This window comes from Vicugna pacos, unplaced genomic scaffold (genome assembly GCF_048564905.1).
Source record: "Vicugna pacos unplaced genomic scaffold, VicPac4 scaffold_66, whole genome shotgun sequence".
Classification (NCBI taxonomy): domain Eukaryota; kingdom Metazoa; phylum Chordata; class Mammalia; order Artiodactyla; family Camelidae; genus Vicugna; species Vicugna pacos.
Window position 1 is genome coordinate 87119 of NW_027328747.1, and position 25138 is coordinate 112256.

Genomic DNA, 25138 nt, shown 5'->3' on the forward strand with positions numbered 1-25138 from the left:
TCCATACATATATATGGGGAGGTACAAGCTCCAACTCTGTTTTACAGTGAAAACGGCAGGCACTTCAAACAGGCACTAGGAAACTGACTGAGAACCCAGAGTAAGGGTTTCCCCTGCAACCCGTTCCCTTTGTGCTGGATGAACGAAAGTCTCTCCACATGCTCAGTTCTGAGAGATAAGTGTGTGTGAAAGCCGTCCTTCACCTAGCTTGAAGGGAACACAAAGTTTCTTTTCAGTTTCCAACTCCACCCCTTACATATATATGGGGAGGTACAAGCTCCAACTCGGTTTTACAGTGAAAACGGCAGGCACTTCAAACCGGCACTAGGAAACAGACTGAGAAACCAGAGTAAGGGTTTCTCCTGCAACCCGTTCCCTTTGTGCTGGATGAACGAAAGTCTCTCCACATGCTCAGTTCTGAGAGATAAGTGTGTGTGAAAGCCGTCCTTCACCTAGCTTGAAGGGAACACAAAGTTTCTTTTCAGTGGCAAACTCCACTCCATACATATATATGGGGAGGTACAAGCTCCAACTCGGATTTACAGTGAAAACGGCAGGCACTTCAAACCGGCACTAGGAAACAGACTAAGAAACCAGAGTAAGGGTTTCTCCTACAACCCGTTCACTTTGTGCTGGATGAACGAACGTCTCTCCACATGCTCAGTTCTGAGAGATAAGTGTGTGTGAAAGCCGTCCTTTACATAGCTTGAAGGGAACACAAAGTTTCTTTTCAGAGGCAAACTCCACTCCATACATATATATGGGGAGGAACAAGCTCCAACTCGGTTTTACAGTGAAAACGGCAGGCACTTCAAACCGGCACTAGGAAACAGACTGAGAAACCAGAGTAAGGGTTTCTCCTGCAACCCGTTCCCTTTGTGCTGGATGAACGAACGTCTCTCCACATGCTCAGTTCTGAAAGATATGTGTGTGTGAAAGCCGTCCTTCACCTAGCTTGAAGGGAACACAAAGTTCCTTTTCAGTGGCAAACTCCACTCCATACATATATATGGGGAGGAACATGCTGCAACTCGGTTTTACTGTGACAACTTCAGGCACTTCAAACCGGCACTAGGAAACAGACTGAGAAACCAGAGTAAGGGTTTCTCCTGCAACCAGTTCCCTTTGTGCTGGTTCAACGAACGTCTCTCCACATGCTCATTTCTGAGAGATAAGTGTGTGTGAAAGCCGTCCTTCACCTAGCTTGAAGGGAACACAAAGTTTCTTTTCAGTGGCAAACTCCACTCCATACATATATATGGGGAGGTACAAGCTCCAACTCGGTTTTACAGTCAAAACGGCAGGCACTTCAAACCGGCGTTAGGAAACAGACTGAGAACCCAGAGTAAGGGTTTCTCCTGCAACCCGTTCCCTTTGTGCTGGATGAACGAACGTCTCTCCACATGCTCAGTTCTGAGAGATAAGTGTTTGTGAAAGCCGTCCTTCACCTAGCTTGAAGGGAACACAAAGTTTCCTTTCAGTTTCCAACTCCACTCCATACATATATATGGGGAGGTACAAGCTCCAAAACGGTTTTACAGTGAAAACGGCAGGCACTTCAAACCGGCACTAGGAAACAGACTGAGAAACCAGAGTAAGGGTTTCTCCTGCAACCCGTTCCCTTTGTGCTGGATGAACGAACTTCTCTCCACATGCTCAGTTCTGAGAGACAAGTGTGTGTGAAAGCCGTCCTTCACCTAGCTTGAAGGGAACACAATGTTTCTTTTCAGTTTCCAACTCCACTCCGTACATATATATGGGGAGGTACAAGCTCCAACTCGGTTTTACAGTGAAAACGGCAGGCACTTCAAACCGGCACTAGGAAACAGACTGAGAAACCAGAGTAAGGGTTTCTCCTGCAACCCGTTCCCTTTGTGCTGGATGAACGAACGTCTCTCCACATGCTCAGTTCTGAGAGATAAGTGTGTGTGAAAACCGTCCTTCACCTAGCTTGAAGGGAACACAAAGTTTCTTTTCAGTGGCAAACTCCACTCCATACATATATATGGGGAGGAACAAGCTGCAACTCGGATTTACTGTGACAACTTCAGGCACTTCAAACCGGCACTAGGAAACAGACTGAGAAACCAGAATAAGGGTTTCTCCTGCAACCAGTTCCCTTTGTGCTGGATCAACGAACGTCTCTCCACATGCTCAGTTCTTAGAGATAAGTGTGTGTGAAAGCCGTCCTTCACCTAGCTTGAAGGGAACACAAAGTTTCTTTTAAGTTTCCAACTCCACCCCTTACATATATATGGGGAGGTACAAGCTCCAACTCGGTTTTACAGTGAAAACGGCAGGCACTTCAAACCGGCACTAGGAAACAGACTGAGAAACCAGAGTAAGGGTTTTTGCTGCAACCCGTTCCCTTTGTGCTGGATGAACGAACCTCTCTCCACATGCTCAGTTCTGAGATATAAGTGTGTGTGAAAGCCGTCCTTCACATAGCTTGAAGGGAACACAAAGTTTCTTTTCAGTTTCCAACTCCACCCCTTACATATATATGGGGAGGTACAAGCTCCAACTCGGTTTTACAGTGAAAACGGCAGGCACTTCAAACCGGCACTTGGAATCAGACTGAGAAAGCAGAGTAAGGGTTTCCCCTGCCACCCGTTCCCTTTGTGCTGGATGAACGAACGTCTCTCCAAATGCTCAGTTCTGAGAGACAAGTGTGTGTGAAAGCCGTCCTTCACCTAGCTTGAAGGGAACACAAAGTTTCTTTTCAGTTTCCAACTCCACCCCTTACATATATATGGGGAGGTACAAGCTCCAACTCGGTTTTACAGTGAAAACGGCAGGCACTTCAAACCGGCACTAGGAAACAGACTGAGAAACCAGAGTAAGGGTTTCTCCTGCAACCCGTTCCCTTTGTGCTGGATGAACGAACGTCTCTCCACATGCTCAGTTCTGAGAGATAAGTGTGTGTGAACGCGGTCCTTCACCTAGCTTGAAGGGAACACAAAGTTTCTTTTCAGTTGCAAATTCCACTCCATACATATATATGGGGGGGTACAAGCTCCAACTCGGTTTTACAGTGAAAACGGCAGGCACTTCAAACCGGCATTGGGAAACAAACTGAGAAACCAAAGTAACGGTTTCTCCTGCAACCCGTTCCCTTTGTGCTGGATGAACGAACGTCTCTCCACATGCTCAGTTCTGAGAGATAAGTGTGTGTGAAAGCCGTCCTTCACCTAGCTTGAAGGGAACACAAAGTTTCTTTTCAGTGGCAAATTCCACCCCATACATATATATGGGGAGGAACAAGCTCCAACTCTATTTTACAGTGAAAACGCCAGGCACTTCAAACCGGCACTAGGAAACAGCCTGAGAACCCAGAATAAGGGTTTCTCCTGCAACCCGTTCCCTTTGATGGATGAACGAAAGTCTCTCCACATGCTCAGTTCTGAGAGATAAGTGTGTGTGAAAGCCGTACTTCACATAGCTTGAAGGGAAGACAAAGTTTCTTTTCAGTTTCCAACTACACTTCATACATATATATGGGGAGGTACAAGCTCCAACTCGGTTTTACAGTGAAAACGGCAGGCACTTCAAACCGGCATTAGGAAACAGACTGAGAAACCAGAGTAAGGGTTTCTCCTGCAATCCGTTCCCTTTGTGCTGGATGAACGAACGTCTCTCCACATGCTCAGTTCTGAAAGATAAGTGTGTGTGAAAGCCGTCCTTCACCTAGCTTGAAGGGAACACAAAGTTTCTTTTCAGTTTCCAACTCCACTCCATACATATATATGGGGAGGTTCAAGCTCCAACTCGGATTTACAGTGAAAAAGGCAGGTACTTCAAACCGGCACTAGGAAACAGACTGAGAAACCAGAGTAAGGGTTTCTCCTGCAACCCGTTCCCTTTGTGCTGGATGAACGAACGTCTCTCCACATGCTCAGTTCTGAGAGATAAGTATGTGTGAAAGCCGTCCTTCACCTCGCTTGAATGGAACACAAAGTTTCTTTTCAGTGGCAAACTCCACTCCATACATATATATGGGGAGGTACAAGCTCCAACTCGGTTTTACAGTGAAAACGGCAGGCACTTCAAACCGGCACTAGGAAACAGACTGAGAAACCAGAGTAAGGGTTTCTCCTGCAACCCGTTCCCTTTGTGCTGGATGAACGAACGTCTCTCCACATGCTCAGTTCTGAGAGATAAGTGTGTGTGAAAGCCGTCCTTCACCTAGCTTGAAGGGAATACAAAGTTTCGTTTCAGTTGCAAACTCCACTCCATACATATATATGGGGAGGTAGAAGCTGAAACCCGGTTTTACAGTGAAAACGGCAGGCACTTCAAACCGGCCCTAGGAAACAGACTGAGAAACCAGAGTAAGGGTTTCTCCTGCAACCCGTTCCCTTTGTGCTGGATGAACGAACGTCTCTCCACATGCTCAGTTCTGAGAGATAAGTGTGTGTGAAAGCCATCCTTCACCTAGCTTGAAGGGAACACAAAGTTACTTTTCAGTTTCAAACTCCACTCCATACATATATATGGGGAGGTACAAGCTCCAACTCGGTTTTACAGTGAAAACGGCAGGCACTTCAAACCGGCATTGGGAAACAAACTGAGAAACCAAAGAAACGGTTTCTCCTGCAACCCGTTCCCTTTGTGCTGGATGAACGAACGTCTCTCCACATGCTCAGTTCTGAGAGATAAGTGTGTGTGAAAGCCGTCCTTCACCTAGCTTGAAGGGAACACAATATTTCTTTTCAGTTGCAAACTCCACTCCATACATAGATATGGGGAGGTACAAGCTCCAACTCGGTTTTACAGTGAAAACGGCAGGCACTTCAAACCGGAACTAGGAAACAGACTGAGAAACCAGAGTAAGGGTTTCTCCTGCAACCCGTTCCAATTGTGCTGGATGAACGAACGTCTCTCCATATGCTCAGTTCTGAGAGATAAGTGTGTGTGAAAGCCGTCCTTCAACTAGCTTGAAGGGAACACAAAGTTTCTTTTCAGTGGCAAACTCCACTCCATACATATATATGGGGAGGTCCAAGCTCCAACTCGGATTTACAGTGAAAACGGCAGGCACTTCAAACCGGCACTAGGAAACACACTGAGAAACCAGAGTAAGGGTTTCTCCTGCAACCCGTTCCCTTTGTGCTGGATGAACGAATGTCTCTCCACATGCTCAGTTCTGAGAGATAAGTATGTGTGAAAGCCGTCCTTCACCTCGCTTGAATGGAACACAAAGTTTCTTTTCAGTGGCAAACTCCACTCCATACATATATATGGGGAGGTACAAGCTCCAAATCGGTTTTACAGTGAAAACGGCAGGCACTTCAAACCGGCACTAGGAAACATACTGAGAAACCAGAGTAAGGGTTTCTACTTCAACCCGTTCCCTTTGTGCTGCATGAACGAACGTCTCTCCACATGCTCAGTTCTGAGAGATAAGTGAGTGTGAATGCCGTCCTTCACATAGCTTGAAGGGAACACAAAGTTTCTTTTCAGTGGCAAACTCCACTCCATACATATATATGGGGAGGTAGAAGCTGTAACCCGGTTTTACAGTGAAAACGGCAGGCACTTCAAACCAGCACTAGGAAACAGACTGAGAAACCACAGTAAGGGTATCTCCTGCAACCCGTTCCCTTTGTGCTGGATGAACGAACGTCTCTCCACATGCTCAGTTCTGAGAGATAAGTGTGTGTGAAAGCCGTCCTTCACCTAGCTTGAAGGGAACACAAAGTTTCTTTTCAGTGGCAAACACCACTCCATACATATATATGGGGAGGTACAAGATCCAACTCGGTTTTACTGTGAAAACGGCAGGCACTTCAAAACGGCACGAGGTAACAGACTGAGAAACCAGAGTAATGGTTTCTGCTGCAACCCGTTCCCTTTGTGCTGGATGAACGAACGTCTCTCCACATGCTCAGTTGTGAGAGATATGTGTGTGTGAAGCCGTCCTTCACCTAGCTTGAAGGGAACACAAAGTTTCTTTTCAGTTTCCAACTCCACTCCATACATATATATGGGGAGTTACAAGCTCCAACTCGGTTTACAGTGAAAACTGCAGGCACTTCAAATCGGCACTTGGAATCAGACTGAGAAACCAGAGAAAGGGTTTCCCCTGCAACCCGTTCCCTTTGTGCTGGATGAACGAACGTCTCTCCACATGCTCAATTCTGAGAGACAAGTGTGTGTGAAAGCCGTCCTTCACCTAGCTTGAAGGGAACACAAAGTTTCTTTTCAGTGGCAAACTCCACTCCATACATATATATGGGGAGGTACAAGCTCCAACTCGGTTTTACAGTGAAAACGGCAGGCACTTCAAACCGGCACTAGGAAACAGACTGAGAAACCAGAGTAAGGGTTTCTCCTGCAACCCGTTCCCTTTGTGCTGAATGAACGAACGTCTCTCCACATGCTCAGTTCTGAGAGATAAATGTGTGTGAAAGCCGTCCTTCACCTAGCTTGAAGGGAACACAAAGTTTCTTTTCAGTTTCCAACTCCACCCCTTACATATATATGGGGAGGTACAAGCTCCAACTCGGTTTTACAGTGAAAACGGCAGGCACTTCTAACCGGCAATAGGAAACAGACTGAGAAACCAGAGTAAGGGTTTCTCCTGCAAACCGTTCCCTTTGTGCTGGATGAACGAAAGTCTCTCCACATGCTCAGTTTTGAGAGATAATTGTGTGTGAAAGCCGTCCTTCACCTAGCTTGAAGGGAACACAAAGTTTCTTTTCAGTGGCAAACTCCACTCCATTCAAATATATGGGGAGGTACAAGCTCCACCTCGGTTTTACAGTGAAAACGGCAGGCACTTCAAAACGGCACTAGGAAACAGACTGAGAAACGAGAGTAAGGGTTTCTACTTCAACCCGTTCCCTTTTTGCTGCATGAACGAACGTCTCTCCACATGCTCAGTTCTGAGAGATAAGTGAGTGTGAATGCCGTCCTTCACCTAGCTTGAAGGGAACACAAAGTTTCTTTTCAGTGGCAAACTCCACTCCATAAATTTATATGGGGAGGTAGAAGCTGTAACCCGGTTTTACAGTGAAAACGGCAGGCACTTCAAACCAGCACTAGGAAACAGACTGAGAAACCACAGTAAGGGTATCTCCTGCAACCCGTTCTCTTTGTGCTGGATGAACGAACGTCTCTCCAAATGCTCAGTTCTGAGAGATAAGTGTGTGTGAAAGCCGTCCTTCACCTAACTTGAAGGGAACACAGTTTCTTTTCAGTGGCAAACTCCACTCCATACATATATATGGGGAGGTACATGCTCCAAATCGGTTTTATAGTGACAACTGCAGGAACTTCAAACCGGCACTAGGAAACAGACTGAAAACCACAGTAAGTGTTTCACCTGCAACCCGTTCCCTTTGTGCTGGATGAACGAACGTCTCTCCACATGCTCAGTTCTGAGAGATAAGTGTGTTTGAAAGCCGTCCTTCACCTAGCTTGAAGGGAACACAAAGTTTCTTTTCAGTGGCAAACTCCACTCCATACATATATATGGGGAGGTACAAGCTCCAACTCGGTTTTACAGTGAAAACGGCAGGCACTTCAAACCGGCACTAGGAAACAGACTGAGAACCCAGAGTAAGGGTTTCTCCTGCAACCCGTTCCCTTTGTGCTGGATGAACGAACGTCTCTCCACATGCTCAGTTCTGAGAGATATGTGTGTGTGAAAGCCGTCCTTCACCTAGCTTGAAGGGAACACAAAGTTTCTTTACAGTTTCCAACTCCACCCCTTACATATATATGGGGAGGTACAAGCTCCAACTCGGTTTTACAGTGAAAACGGCAGGCACTTCAAACCGGCACTTGGAATCAGACTGAGAAACCAGAGTAAGGGTTTCCCCTGCCACCCGTTCCCTTTGTGCTGGATGAACGAACGTCTCTCCACATGCTCAGTTCTGAGAGACAAGTGTGTGTGAAAGCCGTCCTTCACCTAGCTTGAAGGGAACACATAGTTTCTTTTCAGTGGCAAACTCCACTCCATACTTATATATGGGGAGGTACAAGCTCCAACTCGGTTTTACAGTGAAAACGGCAGGCACTTCAAACCGGCACTAGGAAACAGACTGAGAAACCAGAGTAAGGGTTGCTCCTGCAACCCGTTCCCTTTGTGCTGGATGAACGAACGTCTCTCCACATGCTCAGTTCTGAGAGATAAGTGTGTGTGAAAGCCGTCCTTCACCTAGCTTGAAGGGAACACAAAGTTTCTTTTCAGTTTCCAAATCCACCCCTTACATATATATGGGGAGGTACAAGCTCCAACTCGGTTTTACAGTGAAAACGGCAGGCACTTCAAACCGGCACTAGGAAACAGACTGAGAAACCAGAGTAAGGGTTTCTCCTGCAACCCGTTCCTTTTGTGCTGGATGAACGAAAGTCTCTCCACATGCTCAGTTCTGAGAGATAAGTGTGTGTGAAAGCCGTCCTTCACCTAGCTTGAAGGGAACACAAAGTTTCTTTTCAGTGGCAAACTCCACTCCATACATATATATGGGGAGGTACAAGCTCCAAATCGGTTTTACAGTGAAAACGGCAGGCACTTCAAACCGGCACTAGGAAACAGACTAAGAATCCAGAGTAAGGGTTTCTCCTGCAACCCGTTCCCTTTGTGCTGGATGAACGAACGTCTCTCCACATGCTCAGTTCTGAGAGATAAGTGTGTGTGAAAGCCATCCTTCACATAGCTTGAAGGGAACACAAAGTTTCTTTTCAGAGGCAAACTCCACTCCATACATATATTTGGGGAGGAACAAGCTCCAACTCGGTTTTACAGTGAAAACGGCAGGCACTTCAAACCGGCACTAGGAAACAGACTGAGAAACCAGAGTAATGGTTTCCCCTGCAACCCGTTCCCATTGTGCTGGATGAACGAACGTCTCTCCACATGCTCAGTTCTGAGAGATAAGTGTGTGTGAAAGCCGTCCTTCACCTAGCTTGAAGGGAACACAAAGTTTCTTTTCATTTTCCAACTCCAATCCTTACATATATATGGGGAGGTACAAGCTCCAACTCGGTTTTACAGTGAAAACGGCAGGCATTTCAAACCGGCACTAGGAAACAGACTGAGAAACCAGAGTAAGGGTTTCTCCTGCAACCCGTTCCCTTTGTGCTGGATGAACGAACGTCTCTCCACATGCTCAGTTCTGAAAGATATGTGTGTGTGAAAGCCGTCCTTCACCTAGCTTGAAGGGAACCCAAAGTTCCTTTTCAGTGGCAAACTCCACTCCATACATATATATGGGGAGGAACAAGCTGCAACTCGGTTTTACTGTGACAACTTCAGGCACTTCAAACCGGCAGTAGGAAACAGACTGAGAAACCAGAGTAAGGGTTTCTCCTGCAACCAGTTCCCTTTGTGCTGGATCAACGAACGTCTCTCCACATGCTCAGTTCTGAGAGATAAGTGTGTGTGAAAGCCGTCCTTCACCTAGCTTGAAGGGAACACAAAGTTTCTTTTCAGTGGCAAACTCCACTCCATACATATATATGGGGAGGTACAAGCTCCAACTCGGTTTTACAGTCAAAACGGCAGGCACTTCAAACCGGCGTTAGGAAACAGACTGAGAACCCAGAGTAAGGGTTTCTCCTGCAACCCGTTCCCTTTGTGCTGGATGAACGAACGTCTCTCCACATGCTCAGTTCTGAGAGACAAGTGTGTGTGAAAGCCGTCCTTCACCTAGCTTGAAGGGAACACAAAGTTTCCTTTCAGTTTCCAACTCCACTCCATACATATATATGGGGGGTACAAGCTCCAAAACGGTTTTACAGTGAAAACGGCAGGCCCTTCAAACCGGCATTAGGAAACAGACTGAGAAACCAGAGTAAGGGTTTCTCCTGCAACCCGTTCCCTTTGTGCTGGATGAACGAACGTCTCTCCACATGCTCAGTTCTGAGAGATAAGTGTGTGTGAAAGCCGTCCTTCACCTAGCTTGAAGGGAACACAAAGTTTCTTTTCAGTGGCAAACTCCACTCCATACATATATAAGGGGAGGTACAAGCTCCAACTCGGTTTTATAGTGAAAACGGCAGGCACTTCAAACCGGCACTAGGAAACAGACAGAGAAACCAGAGTAAGGGTTTCTCCTGCAACCCGTTCCCTTTGTGCTGGATGAACGAACGTCTCTCCACATGCTCAGTTCTGAGAGATAAGTGTGTGTGAAAGTCGTCCTTCACCTAGCTTGAAGGGAACACAAAGTTTCTTTTCAGTTGCAAACTCCAATCCATACATATATATGGGGAGGTACAAGCTCCACCTCGGTTTTACAGTGAAAACGGCAGGCACTTCAAAACGGCACTAGGAAACAGACTGAGAAACGAGAGTAAGGGTTTCTACTTCAACCCGTTCCCTTTTTGCTGCATGAACGAACGTCTCTCCACATGCTCAGTTCTGAGAGATAAGTGAGTGTGAATGCCGTCCTTCACCTAGCTTGAAGGGAACACAAAGTTTCTTTTCAGTGGCAAACTCCACTCCATAAATTTATATGGGGAGGTAGAAGCTGTAACCCGGTTTTACAGTGAAAACGGCAGGCACTTCAAACCAGCACTAGGAAACAGACTGAGAAACCACAGTAAGGGTATCTCCTGCAACCCGTTCTCTTTGTGCTGGATGAACGAACGTCTCTCCAAATGCTCAGTTCTGAGAGATAAGTGTGTGTGAAAGCCGTCCTTCACCTAACTTGAAGGGAACACAGTTTCTTTTCAGTGGCAAACTCCACTCCATACATATATATGGGGAGGTACATGCTCCAAATCGGTTTTATAGTGACAACTGCAGGAACTTCAAACCGGCACTAGGAAACAGACTGAAAACCACAGTAAGTGTTTCACCTGCAACCCGTTCCCTTTGTGCTGGATGAACGAACGTCTCTCCACATGCTCAGTTCTGAGAGATAAGTGTGTTTGAAAGCCGTCCTTCACCTAGCTTGAAGGGAACACAAAGTTTCTTTTCAGAGGCAAACTCCACTCCATACATATATTTGGGGAGGAACAAGCTCCAACTCGGTTTTACAGTGAAAACGGCAGGCACTTCAAACCGGCACTAGGAAACAGACTGAGAAACCAGAGTAATGGTTTCCCCTGCAACCCGTTCCCATTGTGCTGGATGAACGAACGTCTCTCCACATGCTCAGTTCTGAGAGATAAGTGTGTGTGAAAGCCGTCCTTCACCTAGCTTGAAGGGAACACAAAGTTTCTTTTCATTTTCCAACTCCAATCCTTACATATATATGGGGAGGTACAAGCTCCAACTCGGTTTTACAGTGAAAACGGCAGGCATTTCAAACCGGCACTAGGAAACAGACTGAGAAACCAGAGTAAGGGTTTCTCCTGCAACCCGTTCCCTTTGTGCTGGATGAACGAACGTCTCTCCACATGCTCAGTTCTGAAAGATATGTGTGTGTGAAAGCCGTCCTTCACCTAGCTTGAAGGGAACCCAAAGTTCCTTTTCAGTGGCAAACTCCACTCCATACATATATATGGGGAGGAACAAGCTGCAACTCGGTTTTACTGTGACAACTTCAGGCACTTCAAACCGGCAGTAGGAAACAGACTGAGAAACCAGAGTAAGGGTTTCTCCTGCAACCAGTTCCCTTTGTGCTGGATCAACGAACGTCTCTCCACATGCTCAGTTCTGAGAGATAAGTGTGTGTGAAAGCCGTCCTTCACCTAGCTTGAAGGGAACACAAAGTTTCTTTTCAGTGGCAAACTCCACTCCATACATATATATGGGGAGGTACAAGCTCCAACTCGGTTTTACAGTCAAAACGGCAGGCACTTCAAACCGGCGTTAGGAAACAGACTGAGAACCCAGAGTAAGGGTTTCTCCTGCAACCCGTTCCCTTTGTGCTGGATGAACGAACGTCTCTCCACATGCTCAGTTCTGAGAGACAAGTGTGTGTGAAAGCCGTCCTTCACCTAGCTTGAAGGGAACACAAAGTTTCCTTTCAGTTTCCAACTCCACTCCATACATATATATGGGGGGTACAAGCTCCAAAACGGTTTTACAGTGAAAACGGCAGGCCCTTCAAACCGGCATTAGGAAACAGACTGAGAAACCAGAGTAAGGGTTTCTCCTGCAACCCGTTCCCTTTGTGCTGGATGAACGAACGTCTCTCCACATGCTCAGTTCTGAGAGATAAGTGTGTGTGAAAGCCGTCCTTCACCTAGCTTGAAGGGAACACAAAGTTTCTTTTCAGTGGCAAACTCCACTCCATACATATATAAGGGGAGGTACAAGCTCCAACTCGGTTTTATAGTGAAAACGGCAGGCACTTCAAACCGGCACTAGGAAACAGACAGAGAAACCAGAGTAAGGGTTTCTCCTGCAACCCGTTCCCTTTGTGCTGGATGAACGAACGTCTCTCCACATGCTCAGTTCTGAGAGATAAGTGTGTGTGAAAGTCGTCCTTCACCTAGCTTGAAGGGAACACAAAGTTTCTTTTCAGTTGCAAACTCCAATCCATACATATATATGGGGAGGTACAAGCTCCACCTCGGTTTTACAGTGAAAACGGCAGGCACTTCAAAACGGCACTAGGAAACAGACTGAGAAACGAGAGTAAGGGTTTCTACTTCAACCCGTTCCCTTTTTGCTGCATGAACGAACGTCTCTCCACATGCTCAGTTCTGAGAGATAAGTGAGTGTGAATGCCGTCCTTCACCTAGCTTGAAGGGAACACAAAGTTTCTTTTCAGTGGCAAACTCCACTCCATAAATTTATATGGGGAGGTAGAAGCTGTAACCCGGTTTTACAGTGAAAACGGCAGGCACTTCAAACCAGCACTAGGAAACAGACTGAGAAACCACAGTAAGGGTATCTCCTGCAACCCGTTCTCTTTGTGCTGGATGAACGAACGTCTCTCCAAATGCTCAGTTCTGAGAGATAAGTGTGTGTGAAAGCCGTCCTTCACCTAACTTGAAGGGAACACAGTTTCTTTTCAGTGGCAAACTCCACTCCATACATATATATGGGGAGGTACATGCTCCAAATCGGTTTTATAGTGACAACTGCAGGAACTTCAAACCGGCACTAGGAAACAGACTGAAAACCACAGTAAGTGTTTCACCTGCAACCCGTTCCCTTTGTGCTGGATGAACGAACGTCTCTCCACATGCTCAGTTCTGAGAGATAAGTGTGTTTGAAAGCCGTCCTTCACCTAGCTTGAAGGGAACACAAAGTTTCTTTTCAGTGGCAAACTCCACTCCATACATATATATGGGGAGGTACAAGCTCCAACTCGGTTTTACAGTGAAAACGGCAGGCACTTCAAACCGGCACTAGGAAACAGACTGAGAACCCAGAGTAAGGGTTTCTCCTGCAACCCGTTCCCTTTGTGCTGGATGAACGAACGTCTCTCCACATGCTCAGTTCTGAGAGATATGTGTGTGTGAAAGCCGTCCTTCACATAGCTTGAAGGGAACACAAAGTTTCTTTACAGTTTCCAACTCTACCCCTTACATATATATGGGGAGGTACAAGCTCCAACTCGGTTTTACAGTGAAAACGGCAGGCACTTCAAACCGGCACTTGGAATCAGACTGAGAAACCAGAGTAAGGGTTTCCCCTGCCACCCGTTCCCTTTGTGCTGGATGAACGAACGTCTCTCCACATGCTCAGTTCTGAGAGACAAGTGTGTGTGAAAGCCGTCCTTCACCTAGCTTGAAGGGAACACATAGTTTCTTTTCAGTGGCAAACTCCACTCCATACTTATATATGGGGAGGTACAAGCTCCAACTCGGTTTTACAGTGAAAACGGCAGGCACTTCAAACCGGCACTAGGAAACAGACTGAGAAACCAGAGTAAGGGTTGCTCCTGCAACCCGTTCCCTTTGTGCTGGATGAACGAACGTCTCTCCACATGCTCAGTTCTGAGAGATAAGTGTGTGTGAAAGCCGTCCTTCACCTAGCTTGAAGGGAACACAAAGTTTCTTTTCAGTTTCCAAATCCACCCCTTACATATATATGGGGAGGTACAAGCTCCAACTCGGTTTTACAGTGAAAACGGCAGGCACTTCAAACCGGCACTAGGAAACAGACTGAGAAACCAGAGTAAGGGTTTCTCCTGCAACCCGTTCCTTTTGTGCTGGATGAACGAAAGTCTCTCCACATGCTCAGTTCTGAGAGATAAGTGTGTGTGAAAGCCGTCCTTCACCTAGCTTGAAGGGAACACAAAGTTTCTTTTCAGTGGCAAACTCCACTCCATACATATATATGGGGAGGTACAAGCTCCAAATCGGTTTTACAGTGAAAACGGCAGGCACTTCAAACCGGCACTAGGAAACAGACTAAGAATCCAGAGTAAGGGTTTCTCCTGCAACCCGTTCCCTTTGTGCTGGATGAACGAACGTCTCTCCACATGCTCAGTTCTGAGAGATAAGTGTGTGTGAAAGCCGTCCTTCACATAGCTTGAAGGGAACACAAAGTTTCTTTTCAGAGGCAAACTCCACTCCATACATATATTTGGGGAGGAACAAGCTCCAACTCGGTTTTACAGTGAAAACGGCAGGCACTTCAAACCGGCACTAGGAAACAGACTGAGAAACCAGAGTAATGGTTTCCCCTGCAACCCGTTCCCATTGTGCTGGATGAACGAACGTCTCTCCACATGCTCAGTTCTGAGAGATAAGTGTGTGTGAAAGCCGTCCTTCACCTAGCTTGAAGGGAACACAAAGTTTCTTTTCATTTTCCAACTCCAATCCTTACATATATATGGGGAGGTACAAGCTCCAACTCGGTTTTACAGTGAAAACGGCAGGCATTTCAAACCGGCACTAGGAAACAGACTGAGAAACCAGAGTAAGGGTTTCTCCTGCAACCCGTTCCCTTTGTGCTGGATGAACGAACGTCTCTCCACATGCTCAGTTCTGAAAGATATGTGTGTGTGAAAGCCGTCCTTCACCTAGCTTGAAGGGAACCCAAAGTTCCTTTTCAGTGGCAAACTCCACTCCATACATATATATGGGGAGGAACAAGCTGCAACTCGGTTTTACTGTGACAACTTCAGGCACTTCAAACCGGCAGTAGGAAACAGACTGAGAAACCAGAGTAAGGGTTTCTCCTGCAACCAGTTCCCTTTGTGCTGGATCAACGAACGTCTCTCCACATGCTCAGTTCTGAGAGATAAGTGTGTGTGAAAGCCGTCCTTCACCTAGCTTGAAGGGAACACAAAGTTTCTTTTCAGTGGCAAACTCCACTCCATACATATATATGGGGAGGTACAAGCTCCAACTCGGTTTTACAGTCAAAACGGCAGGCACTTCAAACCGGCGTTAGGAAACAGACTGAGAACCCAGAGTAAGGGTTTCTCCTGCAACCCTTTCCCTTTGTGCTGGATGAACGAACGTCTCTCCACATGCTCAGTTCTGAGAGACAAGTGTGTGTGAAAGCCGTCCTTCACCTAGCTTGAAGGGAACACAAAGTTTCCTTTCAGTTTCCAACTCCACTCCATACATATATATGGGGGGTACAAGCTCCAAAACGGTTTTACAGTGAAAACGGCAGGCCCTTCAAACCGGCATTAGGAAACAGACTGAGAAACCAGAGTAAGGGTTTCTCCTGCAACCCGTTCCCTTTGTGCTGGATGAACGAACCTCTCTCCACATGCTCAGTTCTGAGAGATAAGTGTGTGTGAAAGCCGTCCTTCACCTAGCTTGAAGGGAACACAAAGTTTCTTTTCAGTGGCAAACTCCACTCCATACATATATAAGGGGAGGTACAAGCTCCAACTCGGTTTTATAGTGAAAACGGCAGGCACTTCAAACCGGCACTAGGAAACAGACAGAGAAACCAGAGTAAGGGTTTCTCCTGCAACCCGTTCCCTTTGTGCTGGATGAACGAACGTCTCTCCACATGCTCAGTTCTGAGAGATAAGTGTGTGTGAAAGTCGTCCTTCACCTAGCTTGAAGGGAACACAAAGTTTCTTTTCAGTTGCAAACTCCAATCCATACATATATATGGGGAGGTACAAGCTCCAACTCTGTTTTACAGTGAAAACGGCAGGCACTTCAAACAGGCACTAGGAAACTGACTGAGAACCCAGAGTAAGGGTTTCCCCTGCAACCCGTTCCCTTTGTGCTGGATGAACGAAAGTCTCTCCACATGCTCAGTTCTGAGAGATAAGTGTGTGTGAAAGCCGTCCTTCACCTAGCTTGAAGGGAACACAAAGTTTCTTTTCAGTTTCCAACTCCACCCCTTACATATATATGGGGAGGTACAAGCTCCAACTCGGTTTTACAGTGAAAACGGCAGGCACTTCAAACCGGCACTAGGAAACAGACTGAGAAACCAGAGTAAGGGTTTCTCCTGCAACCCGTTCCCTTTGTGCTGGATGAACGAAAGTCTCTCCACATGCTCAGTTCTGAGAGATAAGTGTGTGTGAAAGCCGTCCTTCACCTAGCTTGAAGGGAACACAAAGTTTCTTTTCAGTGGCAAACTCCACTCCATACATATATATGGGGAGGTACAAGCTCCAACTCGGATTTACAGTGAAAACGGCAGGCACTTCAAACCGGCACTAGGAAACAGACTAAGAAACCAGAGTAAGGGTTTCTCCTACAACCCGTTCACTTTGTGCTGGATGAACGAACGTCTCTCCACATGCTCAGTTCTGAGAGATAAGTGTGTGTGAAAGCCGTCCTTTACATAGCTTGAAGGGAACACAAAGTTTCTTTTCAGAGGCAAACTCCACTCCATACATATATATGGGGAGGAACAAACTCCAACTCGGTTTTACAGTGAAAACGGCAGGCACTTCAAACCGGCACTAGGAAACAGACTGAGAAACCAGAGTAAGGGTTTCTCCTGCAACCCGTTCCCTTTGTGCTGGATGAACGAACGTCTCTCCACATGCTCAGTTCTGAAAGATATGTGTGTGTGAAAGCCGTCCTTCACCTAGCTTGAAGGGAACACAAAGTTCCTTTTCAGTGGCAAACTCCACTCCATACATATATATGGGGAGGAACATGCTGCAACTCGGTTTTACTGTGACAACTTCAGGCACTTCAAACCGGCACTAGGAAACAGACTGAGAAACCAGAGTAAGGGTTTCTCCTGCAACCAGTTCCCTTTGTGCTGGTTCAACGAACGTCTCTCCACATGCTCATTTCTGAGATGTAAGTGTGTGTGAAAGCCGTCCTTCACCTAGCTTGAAGGGAACACAAAGTTTCTTTTCAGTGGCAAACTCCACTCCATACATATATATGGGGAGGTACAAGCTCCAACTCGGTTTTACAGTCAAAACGGCAGGCACTTCAAACCGGCGTTAGGAAACAGACTGAGAACCCAGAGTAAGGGTTTCTCCTGCAACCCGTTCCCTTTGTGCTGGATGAACGAACGTCTCTCCACATGCTCAGTTCTGAGAGATAAGTGTTTGTGAAAGCCGTCCTTCACCTAGCTTGAAGGGAACACAAAGTTTCCTTTCAGTTTCCAACTCCACTCCATACATATATATGGGGAGGTACAAGCTCCAAAACGGTTTTACAGTGAAAACGGCAGGCACTTCAAACCGGCACTAGGAAACAGACTGAGAAACCAGAGTAAGGGTTTCTCCTGCAACCCGTTCCCTTTGTGCTGGATGAACGAACTTCTCTCCACATGCTCAGTTCTGAGAGACAAGTGTGTGTGAAAGCCGTCCTTCACCTAGCTTGAAGGGAACACAATGTTTCTTTTCAGTTTCCAACTCCACTCCGTACATATATATGGGGAGGTACAAGCTCCAACTCGGTTTTACAGTGAAAACGGCAGGCACTTCAAACCGGCACTAGGAAACAGACTGAGAAACCAGAGTAAGGGTTTCTCCTGCAACCCGTTCCCTTTGTGCTGGATGAACGAACGTCTCTCCACATGCTCAGTTCTGAGAGATAAGTGTGTGTGAAAACCGTCCTTCACCTAGCTTGAAGGGAACACAAAGTTTCTTTTCAGTGGCAAACTCCACTCCATACATATATATGGGGAGGAACAAGCTGCAACTCGGATTTACTGTGACAACTTCAGGCACTTCAAACCGGCACTAGGAAACAGACTGAGAAACCAGAATAAGGGTTTCTCCTGCAACCAGTTCCCTTTGTGCTGGATCAACGAACGTCTCTCCACATGCTCAGTTCTTAGAGATAAGTGTGTGTGAAAGCCGTCCTTCACCTAGCTTGAAGGGAACACAAAGTTTCTTTTAAGTTTCCAACTCCACCCCTTACATATATATGGGGAGGTACAAGCTCCAACTCGGTTTTACAGTGAAAACGGCAGGCACTTCAAACCGGCACTAGGAAACAGACTGAGAAACCAGAGTAAGGGTTTTTGCTGCAACCCGTTCCCTTTGTGCTGGATGAACGAACCTCTCTCCACATGCTCAGTTCTGAGATATAAGTGTGTGTGAAAGCCGTCCTTCACATAGCTTGAAGGGAACACAAAGTTTCTTTTCAGTTTCCAACTCCACCCCTTACATATATATGGGGAGGTACAAGCTCCAACTCGGTTTTACAGTGAAAACGGCAGGCACTTCAAACCGGCACTTGGAATCAGACTGAGAAAGCAGAGTAAGGGTTTCCCCTGCCACCCGTTCCCTTTGTGCTGGATGAACGAACGTCTCTCCAAATGCTCAGTTCTGAGAGACAAGTGTGTGTGAAAGCCGTCCTTCACCTAGCTTGAAGGGAACACAAAGTTTCTTTTCAGTTTCCAACTCCACCCCTTACATATATATGGGGAGGTACAAGCTCCAACTCGGTTTTACAGTGAAAACGGCAGGCACTTCAAACCGGCACTAGGAAACAGACTGAGAAACCAGAGTAAGGGTTTCTCCTGCAACCCGTTCCCTTTGTGCTGGATGAACGAACGTCTCTCCACATGCTCAGTTCTGAGAGATAAGTGTGTGTGAACGCGGTCCTTCACCTAGCTTGAAGGGAACACAAAGTTTCTTTTCAGTTGCAAATTCCACTCCATACATATATATGGGGGGGTACAAGCTCCAACTCGGTTTTACAGTGAAAACGGCAGGCACTTCAAACCGGCATTGGGAAACAAACTGAGAAACCAAAGTAACGGTTTCTCCTGCAACCCGTTCCCTTTGTGCTGGATGAACGAACGTCTCTCCACATGCTCAGTTCTGAGAGATAAGTGTGTGTGAAAGCCGTCCTTCACCTAGCTTGAAGGGAACACAAAGTTTCTTTTCAGTGGCAAATTCCACCCCATACATATATATGGGGAGGAACAAGCTCCAACTCTATTTTACAGTGAAAACGCCAGGCACTTAAAACCGGCACTAGGAAACAGCCTGAGAACCCAGAATAAGGGTTTCTCCTGCAACCCGTTCCCTTTGATGGATGAACGAAAGTCTCTCCACATGCTCAGTTCTGAGAGATAAGTGTGTGTGAAAGCCGTACTTCACATAGCTTGAAGGGAAGACAAAGTTTCTTTTCAGTTTCCAACTACACTTCATACATATATATGGGGAGGTACAAGCTCCAACTCGGTTTTACAGTGAAAACGGCAGGCACTTCAAACCGGCATTAGGAAACAGACTGAGAAACCAGAGTAAGGGTTTCTCCTGCAATCCGTTCCCTTTGTGCTGGATGAACGAACGTCTCTCCACATGCTCAGTTCTGAAAGATAAGTGTGTGTGAAAGCCGTCCTTCACCTATCTTGAAGGGAACACAAAGTTTCTTTTCAGTTTCCAACTCCACTCCATACATATATATGGGGAGGTTCAAGCTCCAACTCGGATTTACAGTGAAAAAGGCAGGCACTTCAAACCGGCACTAGGAAACAGACTGAGAAACCAGAGTAAGGGTTTCTCCTGCAACCCGTTCCCTTTGTGCTGGATGAACGAACGTCTCTCCACATGCTCAGTTCTGAGAGATAAGTATGTGTGAAAGCCGTCCTTCACCTCGCTTGAATGGAACACAAAGTTTCTTTTCAGTGGCAAACTCCACTCCATACATATATATGGGGAGGTACAAGCTCCAACTCGGTTTTACAGTGAAAACGGCAGGCACTTCAAACCGGCACTAGGAAACAGACTGAGAAACCAGAGTAAGGGTTTCTCCTGCAACCCGTTCCCTTTGTGCTGGATGAACGAACGTCTCTCCACATGCTCAGTTCTGAGAGATAAGTGTGTGTGAAAGCCGTCCTTCACCTAGCTTGAAGGGAATACAAAGTTTCGTTTCAGTTGCAAACTCCACTCCATACATATATATGGGGAGGTAGAAGCTGAAACCCGGTTTTACAGTGAAAACGGCAGGCACTTCAAACCGGCACTAGGAAACAGACTGAGAAACCAGAGTAAGGGTTTCTCCTGCAACCCGTTCCCTTTGTGCTGGATGAACGAACGTCTCTCCACATGCTCAGTTCTGAGAGATAAGTGTGTGTGAAAGCCATCCTTCACCTAGCTTGAAGGGAACACAAAGTTACTTTTCAGTTTCAAACTCCACTCCATACATATATATGGGGAGGTACAAGCTCCAACTCGGTTTTACAGTGAAAACGGCAGGCACTTCAAACCGGCATTGGGAAACAAACTGAGAAACCAAAGAAAAGGTTTCTCCTGCAACCCGTTCCCTTTGTGCTGGATGAACGAACGTCTCTCCACATGCTCAGTTCTGAGAGATAAGTGTGTGTGAAAGCCGTCCTTCACCTAGCTTGAAGGGAACACAATATTTCTTTTCAGTTGCAAACTCCACTCCATACATAGATATGGGGAGGTACAAGCTCCAACTCGGTTTTACAGTGAAAACGGCAGGCACTTCAAACCGGAACTAGGAAACAGACTGAGAAACCAGAGTAAGGGTTTCTCCTGCAACCCGTTCCAATTGTGCTGGATGAACGAACGTCTCTCCATATGCTCAGTTCTGAGAGATAAGTGTGTGTGAAAGCCGTCCTTCAACTAGCTTGAAGGGAACACAAAGTTTCTTTTCAGTGGCAAACTCCACTCCATACATATATATGGGGAGGTCCAAGCTCCAACTCGGATTTACAGTGAAAACGGCAGGCACTTCAAACCGGCACTAGGAAACACACTGAGAAACCAGAGTAAGGGTTTCTCCTGCAACCCGTTCCGTTTGTGCTGGATGAACGAATGTCTCTCCACATGCTCAGTTCTGAGAGATAAGTATGTGTGAAAGCCGTCCTTCACCTCGCTTGAATGGAACACAAAGTTTCTTTTCAGTGGCAAACTCCACTCCATACATATATATGGGGAGGTACAAGCTCCAAATCGGTTTTACAGTGAAAACGGCAGGCACTTCAAACCGGCACTAGGAAACAGACTGAGAAACCAGAGTAAGGGTTTCTACTTCAACCCGTTCCCTTTGTGCTGCATGAACGAACGTCTCTCCACATGCTCAGTTCTGAGAGATAAGTGAGTGTGAATGCCGTCCTTCACATAGCTTGAAGGGAACACAAAGTTTCTTTTCAGTGGCAAACTCCACTCCATACATATATATGGGGAGGTAGAAGCTGTAACCCGGTTTTACAGTGAAAACGGCAGGCACTTCAAACCAGCACTAGGAAACAGACTGAGAACCCAGAGTAAGGGTTTCTCCTGCAACCCGTTCCCTTTGTGCTGGATGAACGAACGTCTCTCCACATGCTCAGTTCTGAGAGATAAGTGTGTGTGAAAGCCGTCCTTCACCTAGCTTGAAGGGAACACAGTTTCTTTTCAGTGGCAAACTCCACTCCATACATATATATGGGGAGGTACAAGCTCCAAATCGGTTTTACAGTGACAACTGCAGGAACTTCAAACCGGCACTAGGAAACAGACTGAAAACCACAGTAAGTGTTTCTCCTGCAACCCGTTCCCTTTGTGCTGGATGAACGAACATCTCTCCACATGCTCAGTTCTGAGAGATAAGTGTGTTTGAAAGCCGTCCTTCACCTAGCTTGAAGGGAACACAAAGTTTCTTTTCAGTGGCAAACTCCACTCCATACATATATATGGGGAAGAATAAGCTCCAACTCGGTTTTACAGTGAAAACGGCAGGCACTTCAAACCGACACTAGGAAACCGACTGAGAACTCAGGGTAAGGGTTTGTCCTGCAACCCTTTCCCTTTGTGCTGGATGAACGAACGTCTCTCCACATGCTCAGTTCTGAGAGTTAAGTGTGTGTGAAAGCCGTCCTTCACCTAGCTTGAAGGGAACACAAAGTTTCTTTTCAGTGGCAAACTCCACTCCATACATATATATGGGGAGGTACAAGCTCCAACTCGGTTTTACAGTGAAAACGGCAGGCACTTCAAACCGGCACTAGGAAACAGACTGAGAAACCAGAGTAAGGGTTTCTCCTGCAACCCGTTCCCTTTGTGCTGGATGAACGAAAGTCTCTCCACATGCTCAGTTCTGAGAGATAAGTGTGTGTGAAAGCCGTCCTTCACCTAGCTTGAAGGGAACACAAAGTTTCTTTTCAGTGGCAAACTCCACTCCATTCATATATATGGGGAGGTACAAGCTCCAACTCGGTTTTACAGTGAAAACGGCAGGCACTTCAAACCGGCACTAGGAAACAGACTAAGAAACCAGAGTAAGGGTTTCTCCTGCAACCCGTTCCCTTTGTGCTGGATGAACGAACGTCTCTCCACATGCTCAGTTCTGAGAGATAAGTGTGTGTGAAAGCCGTCGTTCACATAGCTTGAAGGGAACACAAAGTTTCTTTTCAGAGGCAAACTCCACTCCATACATATATATGGGGAGGAACAAGCTCCAACTCGGTTTTACAATGAAAACGGCAGGCACTTCAAACCGGCACTAGGAAACAGCCTGAGAAACCAGAGTCAGGGTTTCTCCTGCAACCCGTTCCCTTTGTGCTGGATGAACGAATTTCTCTCCACATGCTCAGTTCTGAGAGACAAGTGTGTGTGAAAGCCGTCCTTCACCTAGCTTGAAGGGAACACAAAGTTTCTTTTCAGTTGCAAACTCCACTCCATACATATATATGGGGAGGAACAAACTGCAAGTCGATTTTACAGTGAAAACGGCAGGCAATTCAAACCGACACTAGGAAACAGATTGAGAAACCAGAGTAAGGGTTTCTCCTGCAACCCGTTCCCTTTGTGCTGGATGAACGAACGTCTCTCCACATGCTCAGTTCTGAGAGACAAGTGTGTGTGAAAGCCGTCCTTCACCTTGCTTGAAGGGAACACAAAGTTTCTTTTCAGTGGCAAACTCCACTCCATACATATATATGGGGAGGTACAAGCTCCAACTCGGTTTTACAGTGAAAACGGCAGGCACTTCAAACCGGCATTGGGAAACAAACTGAGAAACCAAAGAAACGGTTTCTCCTGCAACGCGTTCCCTTTGTGCTGGATGAACGAACGTCTATCCACATGCTCAGTTCTGAGAGATAAGTGTGTGTGAAAGCCGTCATTCACCTAGCTTGAAGGGAACACAATGTTTCTTTTCAGTTGCAAACTCCACTCCATACATAGATATGGGGAGGTACAAGCTCCAACTCGGTTTTACAGTGAAAACGGCAGGCACTTCAAACCGGCACTAGGAAACAGACTGAGAAACCAGAGTAAGGGTTTCTCCTGCAACCCGTTCCAATTGTGCTTGATGAACGAACGTCTCTCCATATGCTCAGTTCTGAGAGATAAGTGTGTGTGAAAGCCGTCCTTCAACTAGCTTGAAGGGAACACAAAGTTTCTTTTCAGTGGCAAACTCCTCTCCATACATATATATGGGGAGGTTCAAGCTCCAACTCGTATTTACAGTGGAAACGGCAGGCACTTCAAACCGGCACTAGGAAACACACTGAGAAACCAGAGTAAGGGTTTCTCCTGCAACCCGTTCCCTTTGTGCTGGATGAACGAACGTCTCTCCACATGCTCAGTTCTGAGAGATAAGTATGTGTGAAAGCCGTCCTTCACCTCGCTTGAATGGAACACAAAGTTTCTTTTCAGTGGCAAACTCCACTCCATACATATATATGGGGAGGTAGAAGCTGTAACCCGGTTTTACAGTGAAAACGGCAGGCACTTCAAACCAGCACTAGGAAACAGACTGAGAAACCACAGTAAGGGTATCTCCTGCAACCCGTTCCCTTTGTGCTGGATGAACGAACGTCTCTCCACATGCTCAGTTCTGAGAGATAAGTGTGTGTGAAAGCCGTCCTTCACCTAGCTTGAAGGGAACACAGTTTCTTTTCAGTGGCAAACTCCACTCCATACATATATATGGGGAGGTACAAGCTCCAAATCGGTTTTACAGTGACAACTGCAGGAACTTCAAACCGGCACTAGGAAACAGACTGAAAACCACAGTAAGTGTTTCTCCTGCAACCCGTTCCCTTTGTGCTGGATGAACGAACATCTCTCCACATGCTCAGTTCGGAGAGATAAGTGTGTTTGAAAGCCGTCCTTCACCTAGCTTGAAGGGAACACAAAGTTTCTTTTCAGTGGCAAACTCCACTCCATACATATATATGGGGAAGAATAAGCTCCAACTCGGTTTTACAGTGAAAACGTCAGGCACTTCAACCCGACACTAGGAAACCGACTGAGAACCCAGGGTAAGGGTTTCTCCTGCAACCCGTTCCCTTTGTGCTGGATGAACGAACGTCTCTCCACATGCTCAGTTCTGAGAGTTAAGTGTGTGTGAAAGCCGTCCTTCACCTAGCTTGAAAGGAACACAAAGTTTCTTTTCAGTGGCAAACACCACTCCATACATATATATGGGGTGGTACAAGCTCCAACTCGGTTTTACAGTGAAAACGGCAGGCACTTCAAAACGGCACGAGGTAACAGACTGAGAAACCAGAGTAATGGTTTCTGCTGCAACCCGTTCCCTTTGTGCTGGATGAACGAACGTCTCCCCACATGCTCAGTTGTGAGAGATATGTGTGTGTGAAGCCGTCCTTCACCTAGCTTGAAGGGAACACAAAGTTTCTTTTCAGTTTCCAACTCCACTCCATACATATATATGGGGAGTTACAAGCTCCAACTCGGTTTACAGTGAAAACTGCAGGCACTTCAAATCGGCACTTGGAATCAGACTGAGAAACCAGAGAAAGGGTTTCCCCTGCAACCCGTTCCCTTTGTGCTGGATGAACGAACGTCTCTCCACATGCTCAATTCTGAGAGACAAGTGTGTGTGAAAGCCGTCCTTCACCTAGCTTGAAGGGAACACAAAGTTTCTTTTCAGTGGCAAACTCCACTCCATACATATATAT